At 48.6% G+C, this 12,754-nt stretch overlaps 1 pseudogene; it reads left to right on the forward strand.

Moving 5' to 3' along the window:
- The window catches only part of LOC134576966 (indolethylamine N-methyltransferase-like), a 34,539-nt pseudogene extending 25,629 nt beyond the window's left edge, over window positions 1-8,910 (forward strand).
- The last annotated feature ends 3,844 nt before the right edge of the window (window positions 8,911-12,754 follow it).

Here is a 12,754-nt window from a genome sequence, read left to right on the forward strand (position 1 = left end):
CGCATAGAGGGGCTGTAGAGGGGGCAGGGGCAGTATGGTGGGGCAGGGGCTATAGAGGGGCTGTAAAGGGGGCAGTATGGTGGGGCAGGGGCTATAGAGGGAAATAGAAGTGCTGTAGAGGGGGCAGGGGCACTATGGTGGGGGCAGGGGGAGTATAGTGGGGGCAGGGGGAGTATAGTGGGGGCAGGGGGAGTATAGTGGGGGCAGGGGGATCATAGTGGGGGCAGGGGGATCATAGTGGTGGCAGGGGCAGTATGGTGGGGGCAGGGGCAGTATGGTGGGGAGCAGGGGCAGTATGGTGGGGGGCAGGGGCAGTATGGTGGGGGGCAGGGGCAGTATGGTGGGGCAGGGGCAATATGGTGGGGCAGGGGCAGTATGGTGGGGGCAGGGGCAGTATGGTGGGGGCAGGGGCAGTATTGTGGGGGCAGGGGCAGTATAGTGTATAGTGGGGGCAGGGGTAGTATGGTGGGGCAGGGGTAGTATAGTGGGGGCAGGGGTAGTATGGTGGGGCAGGGGTAGTATGGTGGGGGCAGGGGCAGTATGGTGTATGGTGGGGGCAGGGGCAGTATGGTGGGGGCAGGGGCAGTATGGTGGGGGCGCAGTATGGTGGGGGCAGGGGCAGTATAGTGTATGGTGGGGGCAGGGGTAGTATGGTGGGGCAGGGGTAGTATGGTGGGGGCAGGGGCAGTATGGTGTATGGTGGGGCAGGGGCAGTATGGTGGGGGCGCAGTATGGTGGGGGCAGGGGCAGTATAGTGTATGGTGGGGGCAGGGGTAGTATGGTGGGGGCAGGGGTAGTATGGTGGGGGCAGGGGTAGTATGGTGGGGGCAGGGGTAGTATAGTGGGGGCAGGGGTAGTATGGTGGGGGCAGGGGTAGTATAGTGGGGGCAGTAGAGAGGGGCTGTTTAAAGTTAATAAATAAGTTTAAAGTTAATAAATAAAAATAATAATTATATATGTGTATATATATATATGATATATAGACGTATATTATATATATATAATATACGTCTAAATATCATATATATAATGTCATACTAAGTGTATTTTTATATTGATATGTACATATCTTAATATAAAAATACACTTATAATTAAATTACACACGTGTATATATATAATATATATAATAACTATATATATTGTATATATATTATTATAAACTACAAATAATAAGTAATTTAAATTAAACTAAAAAAATTAAAAATAATAAAAATTAAAAAAAAAATGATATATCTATACGAAATTTTATTCTAACTGTATTTTGATATTAATATATATATATTTATATCAAAATACACTTAGAATGAAATTGTATATATATCTATGTATATATAAATAAATAAAAAGAAGACGAACTATTCATATGTCCATATACAAAATTACATAAATAATTATATAAATATACACGTAGACTTCAAATATATAAATATGCATATATATTTAAATTCTACGTGCGTATTTATGTCATATTTTTACATAATTAAGTTATTTTATTGATTGCAATTTAAGGGACCTGCCTGCCAACCCAGGCCGAAAGTCCAGAGAATTGAATTTGCTATCACTGTATTTTACCCTGTAACGTTCTACGACACCCTAAAACCTGTACATGGGGGGTACTGTTTTACTCGGGAGACTTCGCTGAACACAAATATTAGTGATTCAAAACAGTAAAACATATCACAGCGATGATATTGTCAGTGAAAGTGACTTTTTTTTGCATTTTTCACACACAAACAGCACTTTTACTGATGATATAATTGTTGTGATACATTTTCCAGTTTTGAAACACTAATATTTGTGTTCAGCAAAGTCTCCTGAGTATAACAGTACCCCCCATGTACAGGTTTTATAGCGTTTTTGAAAGTTACAGGGTCAAATATATGGGTCATATTTTTACATTGAAAATGGCCAGGTTGGTTACGTTGCCTTTGAGAGCGTATGGTAGCCCAGGAATGAGAATTACCCCCATGATGACATACCATTTGCAAAAGTAGACAACCCAAGGTATTGCAAATGGGGTATGTCCAGTCTTTTTTAGTAACCACTTAGTCACAAACACTGGCCAAAATTAGCGTTCAATTTAGTTTTTTACTTTTTTCACACACAAACAAATATGAACGCTAACTTTGGCCAGTGTTTGCGACTAAGTGGCTACTAAAAAAGTCTGGACATACCCCATATTGAATACCCTGGGTTGTCTACTTTAAAAAAAAATATGTACATGTGGGGTGTTATTTAGCGATTTATGACAGATAATAGTGTTAGAATGTCACTATTGATACATTTTCAAAATATAGGTTTTGAAACCGCCATATCCTACTTGTACCTATAGCCCTATAACATGCAAAAAAATAGCAAAAAGCATGTAAACACTGGGTATTTTTAAACTCAGGACAAAATTTGGAATCTATTTAGCAGTTTTTTTTCATTCGCTTTTGTAGATGAGTAAAATATTTTTTACATAAAAGTCAAAAAACATGTATTTTTTTCAATTTTTCATCATATTTTTTCATTTTTTAAAAATTAAATTACATGAGATTATATAAATAATGGTATGTAAAGAAAGCCCCTTTTGTCCTGAAAAAAACAATATATAATTTGTATGGGAACAGTAAATGAGAGAGCGGAAAATTACAGCTAAACACAAACACCACAAAAGTGTAAAAAGATGCCTGGTCGCAAATGTACAACATCGCAAAAAAAGTCCGGTCCTTAAGGGGTTAAAAAAATAAAATAAAAGTAAACATACTAAAAGTTATTCCCCTTCCCCTCCCAGGGGCTTACCTTGGGCCAGGAGCAGAGGCGGCTCTCTAATTAGGCGGTTTAGGCGGCCGCCTAAGGCCTCGCGCTGTGTGGGGCCTCGCGGCCGCCTAAACCGCCATAGGGCAGACTGACATGTCGGGTCCTTGAGGACCCGACACAGGAGGGGGCCCGCTGGCTTCCCCTGTACACCGCCGGGTGCGAGGCCCCTCCTGTCAGTCTGCCCGGGAGAGCCAGCCTTTAGTCTGCAGCTCCGCTGGGTGTGAGCTGCAGACTGAAGTGTCTCGCGATTTCTAGCCAATCAGAGCGTTGCCGCGGGTTACCACTGCAACGCTCTGACTGAAGATCGCGAGACCTTCACCATGTGGTCTGCAGCTCTGCATCCGGCAGAGCTGCAGATCGGAGAGCCCACTGGACCACCAGGGAGTCTGCCACCACTGGACCACCAGGGAGTCTGCCACCACTGGACCACCAGGGAGTCTGCCACCACTGGACCACCAGGGAAAAAGGTACCTGTCACACTGTCACCCCATCTGCCACCCCCCTCACCCTGTCACCCCATCTGCCACCCTGCCATCCCCCTCACCCAGTCACCCCATATGTCACCCTGTCACCCCATCTGCCACCCCACCTGTCACCCCACCTGTCACCCCCCTCACCCAGTCACCCCATCTGTCACCCCCCTCACCCAGTCACCCCATCTGTCACCCCCCTCACCCTGTCACCCCATCTGCCACCCCTTCTGCCACCCCCTCACCCAGTCACCCCATCTGTCACCCTGCCACCCCACTTGTCACCCTGTCACCCCACCTGCCACCCCCTCACCCTGTCACCCCATCTGCCACCCCCTCACCCAGTCACCCCATCTGTCACCCTGCCACCCCACCTGTCACCCTGCCACCCCACCTGTCACCCCCCTCACCCAGTCACCCCATCTGCCACCCCCCTCACCCTGTCACCCCATCTGCCACCCTGCCATCCCCCTCACCCAGTCACCCCATATGTCACCCTGTCACCCCATCTGCCACCCCACCTGTCACCCCACCTGTCACCCCCCTCACCCAGTCACCCCATCTGCCACCCCCCTCACCCTGTCACCCCATCTGCCACCCCTTCTGCCACCCCCTCACCCAGTCACCCCATCTGTCACCCTGCCACCCCACTTGTCACCCTGTCACCCCACCTGCCACCCCCTCACCCTGTCACCCCATCTGCCACCCCCTCACCCAGTCACCCCATCTGTCACCCTGCCACCCCACCTGTCACCCTGCCACCCCACATGTCACCCCCCTCACCCTGTCAACCCCTCTGCCACTCTGTCACCCCACCTGTCACCCCCCTCACCCAGTCACCCCATCTGTCACCGACCACCCCACATGTCACCGCCTCACCATGTCACCCCATCTGCCACCCCCTCACCCTGTCACCCCATCTGCCACCCCCTCACCCTGTCACCCCACCTGCCCCCCCTTCTGCCACCCCCTCACCCAGTCACCACATCTGTCACCCTGCCACCACACTTGTCACCCTGTCACCCCACCTGCCACCCTCCTCACCCAGTCACCCCATCTGTCACCCTCCTCACCCAGTCACCCCATCTGTCACCCTGCCACCCCACCTGTCACCCCATCTGCCACCCCCCTCACCCTGTCGCCCTATCTGCCACCCCCTCACCCAGTCACCCCATCTGTCACCCAGCCACCCCACCTGTCACCCCCCTCACTCAGCCACCCCACCTGTCACTCTCCCCACCCAGTCACACCACCTGCCACCCCACCTGTCACACTGTCACCTCCCTCCCCCTGCCACCCACCTGTCACCCCTCTCTCACCCTGCCACCCCACCTGTCACCCCCTAACCCAGTCACACCACCTGCCACCCCACCTATCACACTGTCACCTCCCTCCCCCTGCCACCCACCTGTCACCCCTCTCTCACCCTGCCACCCCACCTGTCACCCCCTCATTGTCACCCCCTCACCCTGCCACCCCACCTATCACCCCACCTGTCACCCCCCTCTCACCCTGCCACCCCACCTGTCACCCCATCTGCCACCCCCCTCACCCTATCTGCCACCCCCTCACCCAGTCACCCCATCTGTCACCCAGCCACCCCACCTGTCACCCCCCCTCACTCAGCCACCCCACCTGTCACTCTCCCCATCCAGTCACACCACCTGTCACACTGTCACCCCTCTCTCACCCTGCCACCCCACCTGTCACCCCCTAACCCAGTCACACCACCTGCCACCCCACCTATCACACTGTCACCTCCCTCCCCTGCCACCCACCTGTCACCCCTCTCTCACCCTGCCATCCCACCTGTCACCCCCTCACTTTGTCACCCCCCTCACCCTGCCACCCCACCTGTCACCCCACCTGTCACCCCCCTCTCACCATGCCACCCCCCTGTCACCTCCTTTCACCATGTCACCCCCTCTTACTCTGTCACCCACCCTGTGACCCCCCACTGTCACCCCCTTACTCTGTCACCTCACCCTGTCACCCCCCTCACCCTACCACCCCACCTGTCACCCCCCTCACCCTGTCACACCCCTCACCCTGCAACCACCCACCTGTCACCCCACCTGTCACCCTTCTCTCACCCGGTCACCCCACCTGTCACCCCCTCTCACCCTGCCACCCCACCTGTCACCCCTCTCTCACCCTGCCACTCCACCTGTTACCCAGCAAACCCATCTGTCACCCCCTCTCACCCTGCCACCTCCCTCTCACCCCCTCTCAACTTGTCAACCCACCTGTCACCCCTTCACCCTTTTACCTCCCTCTCACCCTGCCACCTCACCTGTCACCCCTTTCTCACCCCACCTGTCACCACCTCACACTGTCACCCCACCTCTTACTCTGTCACCCACCTTGTGACCCCCCACACTATGTCAACCCCCTTACTCTGTCACCTCATCCTGACACTCCCCAAACAATATGTCACCCCCTCTCAGCCTGTCACCCCACCTCACATTGTCAGCCCCTAACACTGTCATCCCATCTCACCCTGTCACTCCACCTCACATTGTAAGCCCCTAACACTATGTCATCCCCTCTCACCATGTCACTCCACCTCATATTGTCAGCCCCTAACACTGTCACCCCACCTCACACTGTCAGCCCTTAACACTATGTCAACCCACCTCACACTGTCAGCCCCGTCACACTGTGGTTATGAAATTTTGCATGAGTGTCTGAGTGTGTGTATGTGTTAGTGTGCCAGTATGTCTGTCAGTGTATCTGTATGTCTGTGTGTGTGAGTCTGTCAGTGTCTGTGTGCTTCAGTATGTATGTATGTATGCATGTCTGTCTGTGTGTGTGTGTGTGTGTGTCTGTCAGTATGTCTGTGTGTGTGTGTGAGTCTGTTAGTGTGTCTGTATGTCTGTATGTGTGTTTCAGTATGTCTGTCTGTATGTGTGCCAGAATGTCTGTATGTCTATGTGTGAGTCTGTCAGTGTCCCTGTGGTTCTGTATGTCTGTGTTTGTCAATATGTCTGTCAGTGTATGTGTGTTTCAGTATGTCCATCTGTCTGTGTTTATATGTGCCAGTATGTCTGTCAGTGTATCTGTATGTCTGTATGCGTGAGTCCGTCAGTGTCTGTGTGGTTCAGTATGTCGTTGTGTATGTGTGTTTCAGTATGGCTGTCTGTGTCAGTACGTCTGTCAGAATGTGTATCTGTATGTTGTCCATTTGTGTTTGTGTGTGTATATGTATGTGTCAGTGTTTGTATCTGTATATCTGCATGTGTGTCAGGTTGTGTATCTGTGTGTCTGTATGTGTGTCGGTGTATCTATATGAAGTCAGTGTGTGTACCTTTTTATCTGCATGTATGCCAGTGTTTGTATCTGTGTGTGTCTATGTGTGTGTTAGTGTATCTATATGTAGTCTGTGTGTATCTGTATGTTCTTGTGTGTATCTATATGCGGTCAGTGTGTATCTGCGTATGCGTGTCAGGTAGTGTATTTGTGCGTATCTATATGTAGTCAGGGGGGCCCAAGTAAATGCTTTCCCAGGGTCCAATCAAAATTAAAGACGGCCCTGTATACACACAAATCAACTGCTATTTTTTCAATAATGGTGTTAGTGGGGGCCTCATGTATGAGTCTCGCCTAAGGCCTCGCCAAGTCTAGAGCCGCCACTGGCCAGGAGGGAGAACCTTATCCCTGGTGGTCGGCTGGGACAGGCTGGAGCTGCAGATAGAGTCAGGACCGCTGGGGAGTCTGGGAGCAGTAGAAGTCCCGCCCCCTTCTGACATCATCAGAGGAGGACGGCTGACTTCACTGCCAGGCTCCTGCTGTGTGCTGGCTGCAGGGAGAGAGGTGAGATTAAAAATCTGAGTTTCCAGCCAGAGGCAAGGGATTCGGATTTTTGCGCCCCCCTCCTCTGGCGCCCTAAGGCGGCCGCCTGTGCCGCCTTATGGACGCGCCGGCCCTGTACACATCTGCAATATACCACAGTGTATACTATACAGAGAGGTATTTCAACCACAGGGCTGAACACACATATATTCAGTGGAGATGGATTGCATTGGTTTACTGTAGCAGAATACCAAGAACATCAGTGTAACCACATTACAAAATTCACAGCTGTGAATACAGATTTAGGAGTACGGAGAGCACAAGCTGTATTGGCCAGTTCACAAACAACAAATGCTGAAGATAGGGCTGGCAGAGTGAATGTGTAATACCAGGCAAATGTAGTCAAAGCACGCACACAAAAATTTATATAGATGTATAGAATTGATTTTCTCACCCCTCTTGGGTGGTATGTTTAATTCTCATTCTCGGGTCCTCTACCAGAGGCTGGGAGCTTGAGGGTTCTGCACAGTATCTTAGCTGTTCGTAGAACTGCACTCTTCTGGACTGTGATACTATATGACAATATAACAAATAAAGGAAGGGGTGCACTCCAAGGTCTTCAAATCGAGGTTCATGTTTAATTTGGTTTTAAATCAAGTAAAAAAAAATCATCTGTGTAACAAAATCAACATTTTGACTCAATAGGGTCTTTTTCAAGATCCACAGTACAAGTGCTAATGTCCCCATACATAACAAATCTCAAAAATCCCTTACCAATAGAAGTGAGATGACAGCCTTTGTAGAACAGATTATTTTTTGACTTGATTGAATTTTTTATTTATTTAGCTGCCATCCTTAAATACCAGGACACTTGTTTTTTTTTGCCTTGAATTGTGTGTATATTGGTTTCTTTGCATTATAGGTTCCACCCTATAGAGGTTGCTGCACTGGTCAGCACTCCATCGTGACCAAACACCTGGCAGAATGAACTAGCTATTAAATATGGAACCCGCAAGGAAATCTCCTGTACACCCAATGACCTAATGAAAACATTGACTTAATCGAGACGTAAAACAAGATTAAAGAGAGATTTAAGAGATTAAAAATAAGAAAAGGGCATTTAAATCTGACAAATAAGAGGCATCCTTTATAAGATATAAGGAAGCCAATAATGCTTGCATAAAGGCAAAATCAAGTGGCTAAACTAGAAAATGAGAAATTGATGGCCAAGTAATGCAAAACCAAACCCCATTTTTTTTTCAAGTACATCAATTCTAAAAAAAGTAAAAAAAATTAAAACCTGGTAGATTTTGTAGATTTTATATCCTGTCCTCCTGACTCTGACTGGGATTTATCTGATTCAGAGAACTGGCTTATTGATCCTCCTGATTGGGATACTAAATCTGCTATTACTGCTGAGCAACCTGTATATTTGGATTGGGAATCTAAAGATGATTGCATATAGTATTGGAGACCCCAAAACAGATTGCATTTATGATCTTTATGGTACTCAGTATATGATGACCTCTGATTCAGGGAAATATACAGCACTCCAGACTGCAGTATGGTCTAAAGGACCACGGGATTGTGTTTCTAACAAGTCTCCAGTAAAGACTCTCAAAAAGCCTGTTGCTGCAAAGTTTTCTTTTCAGGTTGACTCTGGCTTTAAAGAAGAATCACTATCTGCTTCACAGTCACATATTCCTAATCTACAAATAGGCTCAAACTATTTGTCTGCCTCCACAGAATTGTCCACAGCATTAAAAGTGGATCCTGCTGTTGGAGTAACTGTGCTACCTTTTGCTCAAGCCAAGGACATGTTGAGGTCCCTGCTGTGTGTGTGAATCTGGAGATGCCCCTGTCCCTGAAACAAAGCCACTATTTGTGCCCCATGGAACCCAAGACTGTTCCATTGTTTAAAGGCACAGTCTATGCTCCTGCCATGACTGTTACAACCAGCTGAAAGGGATCCTGTACATAGGTTTGCTCCTTCAGTTAAGGTTGTGACAGTGCACAATGTGGTGTCCCCTGCTGAGATGGCAAACCTCCATGATCCATCACCTCTGATATATGAAATTACTCCTGAACCAGTGGCTATGACAATAGCTGTCAACACTGTAAACATACGGATTATTGAAGATGTTGTCCTACCTATCCTTGCATTCCTGATATGGCTGGGGTATGGTGAATCAATACCTACATTTCCTGAAGCCAAGAGAGACATAACCAACAACTCTGTGCAACCTATCTCTGAGATTATACCTACCCTTTCAGATGAGGAAACCTCTCTTGTTCCTGAGGATGTTGTTCTACGTACCCTTTCATTCATGACACAGCTGTGGTATGCTGAAAAAATGCCTACATTTCCTGAGCCTTAAGCCAAGAGAGGCATATCCAGCAATTCAGTTCAACCTATCTCTGAGGTCATACGTGTCCTTTCAGATGAGGAAACCTCACTTCTTCCTGAACATATTATTCTGCCTGTCTTTGCATCCCTCGAGCCTGTAGCAAACATGAACGTATCCAGCACCTCTGTGCAAAATATCTGAGGCTATACCTGTCCATTCTGATGAGGAAACATGTTTTGTTCCTAAACATGTTATCCTAACTGTTCTTTCATTACCGGAGTCTGAAGCCAAAGTGGGTACATGCACAGTCTCTGTGCTACCCAACCCTGATGTCCTATTTGTCCCTTCTACCTGTGAAAATGTGCCTGTTCCTTAAAATGTTGCAGTCTTGGCAAATACTTGCATTCCTAATTCCACTGTGGTATGAAGACATTCTGCTTAAAGCAACACCTCAGACCACTCCCAAACTGGTAATCGTTGCCCCCATACCAAGCACAACCCCTAAAATGTGTTTTTTTTCCCTGAAGATGCCTTCCTGAGAACATGTGTCAATGTTCCTGTATCTTAACTTCCATTTAGAGGATCACACATTCCAGTATCAGAGTCAGAGCCAGGACGTGCGTACATGTTATCTTTTTCAAACAGCTGCCCAATGCCATTAGAAAAACTGCTTCTGCTTTGTAGGGGTTATCTTAAAGCTCTTTTTTTCTGATCTATCTGCTATGGTTTTCTTTAGCACAACCAGTGGTGTACACATGACCTATGGGGCCCCGGTGCGAAAATTGATCCGTGGGCCCCCCCACACCCCCCTGCGCGCTTACTCTGCGTGGGCCGGCGTTGCAACACATGGCGGTGGGCACCTGGTCGCAGGGTTTGCAGGGCTGCGACCGCGGTATGTACGCCAGTGCATGCAGATGCACACACACTTAAAGGACCACTACAGACACCCAGATCACATCAGCTCAATGAAGTGGTCTGGGTGCCAGATCCCTCTAGTTTTAACCCTGCAGCAGAAAGCATAGCAGTTTCAGAGAAACTATGTTTCACTGAGGGTTAATCCAGCCTCTAGTGGCTGTCTCACTGAAAGCCGCCAGAGGAGCTTCCGCAATTCTAAGACACTGAACGTCCATAGGAAAGCATTGAGTAATGCTTTCCTATGGGCAGTTTGAATGCGTGCACGGCTCTTGCTGTGCATGCGCATTCGGAGCTGAGAGGCGGAGGGATCCCCAGTGCCAAGGGAGTCTGACGCTGGAGAAAGGTAAGTGCTGAAGACACACACACTCTCACGAACAGACACACACATTTACTGACAGAGACACACTCAGCGATAGACATACATACACACTCACTTACAAAACATACACTCTCACTGACAAACACAGACTCACTAACACACATACAAACACATTCAGTAACACACACAGTAACACACTCACTGACACTCACTAGCAGACACACACACTCAACAGACACACTCACTGACACTCACTAGCAGACACACACTAACACACACACTAACACACACACTGACACTCACAGTAACACACACACATTAACACACACACTAACACACACACTGACACTCACAGTAACACACACACATTAACACACACAGTATCACACACAGTAACACACACAGTAACACTAACACAAACTAACACTGCTGGTTGTCAGCAGGGCCAGCCTCGGGCGGCCCGGAGGTGGACGGCTCCTGGGCCCCCCAGGAGAAGAGGCTGGCCCAGTGCGTACATACCGGGGCTGGTGGGCCGGGCCCGGTCGCAGCCACGACCCCTGCGACCCTGGTATGTACGCCACTGAGCACAACCCTTCATCTATCCTATGTCTCCTCTAAAATGTTTCATCTGTCCTATAATACACCCTTTTTAATTTTGGTTTGTTCCTTGGACTTTGCCACTTTCTTTCCCTCCTGAACCTCCACCTCTGCATTCCTTTGAGTGGAATGGGCAACACTTTCTTCCTTGTTTCTTTACTTTTTTGGAAAGTGTTGTCAATTTGAGCACCTGGAAGTTGCTCCTTAAAGGAGCGGGAGGATGAGGGGAGTGGTACTGTGAGGATTCGGTTTATTCTGAGTCTGGTGCAGTACCTCACAGTGCCTGTGGCGCTATTCCAGGCTGCTACACCCAGACTGAGATCTATCTCTCTGTTCACAACTGGCCTTACTTTGTGATTAACTTCTCCCTATTTAGCGGAGTCTCACCCTTTCTTATTTTCCAGTTCATTCATGTTGTTTTGTTGGTCTGGTCGGCCTACCCTGCCACTCCGGTATCCATAGACCTGCCCTGCCACTCAGTCATTTGTATTTGTATTTGTATTTTATTTAACTGCCTTCCTTAAATATCAGGACACCTTTTTTTTTTTTTGATTTGTGTGTATATTGGTTTCTTTGCATTCTGGGTTCTACCCTATAGAGGTTGCACTGGTCAAAACCCCTTCCCACCACTGCCATCAGAGAACACCATTGTCATGAAGGAGTTTACATGATCTGCAACAATCTATAGGTAGGTGGTGGTAGGTGTCAAAGATAACATCCACCTGAATGCCAGGACACTAGATAACCTCCACCTGAATTGCCCAAGGCATAACACTGCCTCTGTCTGCCTGCCTTTTTCCCATAGTGCATCCTGCTTCTATCTTTTGCAAGGTAAGCAACACCCCTGCACTCAGTCATCCACCAGAACAAAAAAAAAAAAGCATGATTTATTAAACCAGGCAAACTTCTTCCACTGCTCAATTGTCCAGTTCTGATGTTTAGCTCATGTTTCCACTAAATGCACGTTCAGTAGTGGACAGGGGTCATCATCATCAGGTGTCCACAGGGGTTGGCACTTGTCCCCCCACCCCCCTGGATTTTTCAACTTGCCCCCTTTCCCACAGACAGTTTTCCCTTGGACTGTGACAGCTCAGTCCGAGGGAAAGAAGGAGGGATGGGCTGGTGGGAGGTGCTAGGAGCTGCATTTAGGCTGCCAGGGGGCCAGTGGGAGCACTGTGAGGCTCCCTTGCAAATTCCTACAATTTTTGTGGCTCTATGCTCCACCTCCACATTTAGGTCCCGCCACCAGCACTCAAGCACTGCCCCATCATGAGCTCCACCCTCACACTCACGCTGCTGATGAAGGAAGAGGACAGAACATGAAGACCACCTCCCAGTCTCCCACAGCCTTCTGTGACAGATAAGATTCAGCCCATGGTTGTGATTGTGTGTGTGTGCCTGCTTGTGAGTGAGCTTGTGTGTCAGTGAGTTTGTCTGTAGTGAGCATGTGTGTGTCAGTGAGCATGTAGTGAGCCTATGTGTGTCAGCGACGTTGTCTGTAGCGAGCAT

The sequence above is a fragment of the Pelobates fuscus genome, chromosome 11 (genome assembly GCF_036172605.1).
Source record: "Pelobates fuscus isolate aPelFus1 chromosome 11, aPelFus1.pri, whole genome shotgun sequence".
NCBI classification, from domain to species: domain Eukaryota; kingdom Metazoa; phylum Chordata; class Amphibia; order Anura; family Pelobatidae; genus Pelobates; species Pelobates fuscus.